The following is a 5654-nucleotide window of genomic DNA, read 5'->3' on the forward strand; positions in this document are numbered from 1 at the left end:
TGTTCAAGTTTGTGGCATCTGTATTCCAGAGTTTAATGGAATTCGGCAGCTGAATCCTTATACCTTCACTTATCAGAAGTTTTTTTTTTCTTCAAAAAAAAAGTTTAGGGGTACTTTCATTTTCCTACTCATATTGAAATACTGCCCCTCAATGAAGCCAAACTTAGATTCACAAACTGTTTAGGGGTATGCGTACCCCTGGGTACCCCCCATAAAAAAGCACTGCTTATCAGTATAGATCACTTATTTTACTGAAGCAAATCATTTTGTAATTCATGATTTTTTGGTGTCTCTTCTGCTATGGATAACTAAGAAATTCTTTGATGCCATCTAGTGGTGACTCGTTATTCTACAAAGCTACTTTATGTAGCGGTAAAACAACCATCAGTATCACTTCTTCCGAGTAGAAAATCATATGTGTCCATATGTACACTGTCAACTGTAATGAACACACACGTCTATTTTCACTCATGCTGCAACATATTCAAGCATCTGCCACAAAAGGCATTAAGATGGTGGTAGGGATATTATCATGTGTGAATAGGTGCTCTGAGAAAACAGTTTCCTATTATAGTATACCCTGGTCCATAAGCAGATATAAGGATCTATGTGTTATATAAAATAAAAGGACAGTAGAATAGACTTTCCTACAAAGGTGAAGTTTCAATACTATTGTAAACAAGGATGGACTACTTGTATGAAATGGCTTTGGTGTAATCAAGCAGTCACAAGCTAAGGATCCATGCACACAGAACATGATGGAAGAACTACAGGGCAGAGAAGAAGAAGAAGAAGACGAAGAAGAGGAAGAGGAGGAGGAGGAGGAGGAGGAGGAGGAGGGTGAACTCCCTGCATCAAACCATATGTGCCATCAGAGTGGTCCCATTACCAAAGTCTCTGTGAAACTCTGTGCTGGCAAAAATACGGTACTGAAATAAGGGGAGTTTTCTATAATATACCATATTTTTCAATGTATCATGACCCCATGTATAATATGTCCCCTATTTTTGGGAAATTGCAAAAAACCAAAAAAAACCCTGTTGTTGAAGTTTGCTGAGCTGTTGAGCTGTTTTCTAATGCCCCCCTGCTGTGACACCATATTAGCCTGTGTATAAGACGACCCCCAATTTATCACTAAAAAAATTCATTAGAAAAGGGCTTCCTATACAAGGAAAAATACGGTAACTAGGCCAGGCCTGAGTGGGGAATAAGAGCATGACAATTGTGAGAACGGACAGAGAGTGAAACAACAGAGTTGCAGGAAACTACTACTCAAGTAGAGTCACTGAAATTAATGGCAATGAACTTGGGTCAATTTATGTCAAAGTGTGCACTAAAAATTAACTCATAATGTAAAGCCTCAAGACGAATGTGCATCCTCTGACTTTGTGAAATCACAAGCCCTTCTTATCTATACTGCAAGTCCCAAGGCAATGACAAGAGGAAGCAAAGCTATCATAGATACTTTGCTCTTTCTTGTTCACAGATAAGATCTCATCTTTACCAAAACACATGCAATGGACAGTTTTATGAATCTTTCTCCTGTAAGTTTTGATTGAAGGAGAAAAGCAGGTGCATGAGGTTGAAACTGGAAGTTGACAGTGCTGGAGCAATTTAACCTGTTGGTAAAGATAAAGGTAAAGGTAAAGGGACCCCTGACCATTAGGTCCTAGTCGTGACCGACTCTGGGGTTGCGGTGCTCATCTCGCTTTATTGGCCGAGGGAGCCAGCGTACAGCTTCCGGGTCATGTGGCCAGCATGACTAAGCCACTTCTGGCAAACCAGAGCAGTGCACGGAAACGCCGTTTACCTACCTATTTATCTACTTGCACTTTGACGTGCTTTCAAACTGCTAGGTTGGCAGGAGCCAGGAACCGAACAACGGGAGCTCACCCCGTCGCAGGGATTTGAACCGCCGACCTTCTGATCGGCAAGTCCTAGGCTCTGTGGTTTAACCCACAGCGCCACCCGCGTCCTATAACCTGTTGGTAGCAGGGACTATTTGTCAATGGCCATCACCATCAAAGACTTGTGATAGCTCTTACCAGTGCACTGGAACCGAGTATCCACACCTCTGTCATGTATTATTTAATATTTAAAATGATAATCCTAAGTGGGAGAAAGGAAAAATGGGATAAAGAAAATACACAAATGCTTCCCAGCTACTAGGCTACTACTTCCAGATAAGTAACTGCTAGGGCTACCAAATCATGACCCATCAAGTGGAATTGCAATTGACTACTGGGAGTTTTATCCTTTTTCTATATGTACATCCAGTTACATCCAATATACTAAAACCAGTAGTGATAACGTAGTTGCCATAGTGGGGGAGGTTCAAATTACCTGAATGGCTGTTTAAAACTAAGCACACATTCACTCTAACTTTGCAATAGGAGCAGTTTTGTCTTCCCATGCCTTTCTAACATTTTAATCTTTTAATTAGTACAGGAATGCTTTTTCAAAATATCCGAAGGGATCTGTAGTAAGTCAAACTGTGCTTGCTGTCTCTCAAAATGAAATCTGGCAATTACTGGTCACATCTTAGCAGTCACGGCCAACATCGCCTAGGTGAGATGCAGTGCTGCAGATACCAAGGAAGTCTGGCAGCCATATTTTTAAGCTGTGTCTCATGGTTGGTTGGCTGGAAGTTGAGGAGATATGGGACATTTGCTAGCATTTATCTCTACACTGTAGTTAACAATGAGAATCTTGTGACCCATCTGATGGATGAATTAATGAAACAACTGGAAATTACATTAATCATTATCAGAACTTTGCATACCTAAAATTAGACTGTCCCCTCAGCCCAAATATCTTTTAGTTTGCAGCTAAACCTGAATAACTAGTTTCAAAGCACAGGTGCAAGAAACAAAAATTGTATGGGTTGGATGCCGCACCAAGCCAAATCCTACCTGTGTTCAGTTGACTCACATTTAATTGGGCTTCTGCTCAATCTGAAACTCACATTCAAATGCATCTGAAAAGACGAACCATTAAAAGTGTGAAACAAGGAAGAGGGAAATGAAGAGCAATTGAGCCTGTGCCGTGCTTCAAAGACCAAGGAATGTGGCAGAATGATCTTGCATTCGTATAAACACATTATACTTGTGACCCACATTAGAGCAAAGTAACGCAAACGTACAGGCAACATCTGAGCTCTCCCCAGTGAAGCCGCATGGTCACACAGCAGGGGAAATATCATTCCCAGGCACTGCTGCTCACGTAGCTACTTATTATCCGAGCAACCCTGTAACAAGAGACCTGAAATTGCTGTTTTGTGAAAAAATTCCTGCTGCTAAGAAGGTGGCATGTTTGAATTTAAAAGGCACCCAGCACAGCCAGAGGTTATTTCTGGATCAAAACACTCACACAAGGATGTAAGAATATAATAGAAGAGGGCTGTATTTTAAAAAAGTTATATTTTATGGCAAACATCAAAGTGATACACCTAAGAAGTGGTAAGTTGGAAGTTTGAATATGTGAAACTTAATTACCACGGAACTATTAGGTGAGCCAGTTTAATATTGATCTCCGGTCTAAAGTATTACATACCAGGAATTATCTTTTAATTTTGTAATTAAGGCTACAAGGCTTTCCTTGCCCACTTATTTGAAAGTAAGCCCCATTAGATTCACTGGAAAACAATCTACAGTGGTACCTCGGGTTAAGAACTTAATTCGTTCTGGAGGTCCGTTCTTAACCTGAAACTGTTCTTAATCTGAGATACCACTTTAGCTAATGGGGCCTCCTGCCACCACCGTGTGATTTCTGTTCTCATCCTGAAGCAAAGCTCTTAACCCGAGGTACTATTTCTGGGTTTGTGGAATTTGTAACCTGAAGTCTGTAACCAGAAGCCTCTGTAACCCGAAGTACCACTGTATGATTCTCTGTACAAACATATATTTAAATGTTTGGGCAGAGCTGCACAGGTAGCATTTTATCTGAATGTTGTGTTTGCTATTTTGGAGACAAATTAGATTACTTTGTAGTATCTGTTGTGTCAAGAAGGAACTCCTGACAACACAGTGTACAGCTGTAATGAATATATCAAACAACTATGTGGTAGCACATTTCCTGAATGTCTAGCTATGCATCATGTTTCCAGTCAACCTACCAAGGCTCAGTGCAGCAGTAACGCTAGTGATCAGCTAACCATGGCCAGATTGGAAGCGCACCAATAGCTGCATGGGTCTAATGCTCTTAGATGCACAAGAAAAAATGGAAGAGATGCGGGAGGTGAGGGGTCACAACTACTAAAGTGGCCGAAAAACAAAAAAAAAACCCCAAATAAACTATGAGGAGTTTATATGTGGTAGAGAAATACATAGAGGCAGAGTATTTGCAGTTCATTAGAAAGACAAAAAGAAAACCCTTTTATTGCCTCAGTAGGGGTGCTAACGAATTGCTTTGCAAATGAAGATATCTCATCATTAAAGCAGCAAATCTCTGGAAAATAGTATCCCTGGAGCAAACAGATGTAGGATGCTTTAGCCGCCCAGAGTGACTGGGGCAACTCAGTCAAAATGGGTTGGGTACAAATAAAAAATTATTAAGCTGAGATTCCTACATTGCACAGTCCCTTCCAGTTCTACAATTCTATAACGCTATCAATTTAAATTACTGTGCCCTGAATTTTCACCCTACCTCTCACAATCAGTTTCCGAGATTTTAAAATGAAACAGTAGTGTTCTCACAAATCACACCCCATTTTCAGAAAACAGCACATGGGAACAGCACACCTCAGGGAATCAATATTTAATTTACGACATATACAGCTTTAATATAACGGGAAAAGAGCCTGCTGCTGGATCAGGTCAATGACCAGTCTAGCCCAGCATCCTGTTCACACAGTAGCCAACATGAAGGTTTGGAAGCGTTACCCTTTTAATTGAGTTAAGACTTCATAATTCAGCTTGCCTTATAGGAAGCCAACACACTGGAGTTTATTTGTCAGTAAAGGGGTGCGCGCGTGTGTGTCAGCTCTTGTTTATGCTGCAAAGCTTGGGGCGCAAACTGACAAGCTGTAAAATGCGTGCACCCTGCCCCTCTGTTGCGATCCTCCCCGCAATTGCTTCCCCAGAGAGTACATCCCCTGGGCTTGCTTCCGCGCAAGCAGTTAGGACTGCGATCCTGCACCCATCTACTTAGGAAAAAGCAATGGGGTTTTACTAGCAAGAACGCAAGTATAGCGGAGCGAGGCGCCTCCCGTTTCGGTGGCTGATATTCCGCTCCCCCAAAGCCCCGCGCAACCTTCCCCGGCTCTGCTTCGGTAACTTGGGGCGAAAATGCACGTCCCCGACGAGCAAGCCACGCTCGAACTGAAGCCAGTGCCCGGCGAGCGAGAGGCTTTGCCGCTACGACCCCGCGTCGCCCCGAAGGCTTCGGACCGCGGGAGGAGAAGGGAAGCTAAGCCGCTGCAAGCGCCTCCCTCCAGCGGCGGCTAAGAGACTGAATGAGTGAGAAGAGGAGCACCAAGACAGCAGCAGCCGAGCGTCCGATTAACAGATGTCCCCCGGAGATCCGGGAATTCTGCTTAATTAAGGCAAGAGCAGCCGAGCGTCCGACCAAGCGATCGGAAGGACCAGGGGCGGGGCGGGGCGGAGCTTCCTCCTCGCGTCCTCGGCCGCCTTTGTGACGCAAGCGGATGCTGGAGT

General features: G+C 43.1%; 1 long non-coding RNA gene across 2 annotated transcripts in view; it reads right to left on the reverse strand.

Annotated features, from left to right (window-relative positions):
• LOC310683654 overlaps positions 1-5654 on the reverse strand; it is a 35412-nt gene that overhangs the window by 24749 nt on the left and 5009 nt on the right. The window lies entirely within an intron of this gene.

This window comes from Podarcis tiliguerta, assembly GCF_965153285.1.
Source record: "Podarcis tiliguerta genome assembly, chromosome: 1".
NCBI classification, from domain to species: domain Eukaryota; kingdom Metazoa; phylum Chordata; class Lepidosauria; order Squamata; family Lacertidae; genus Podarcis; species Podarcis tiliguerta.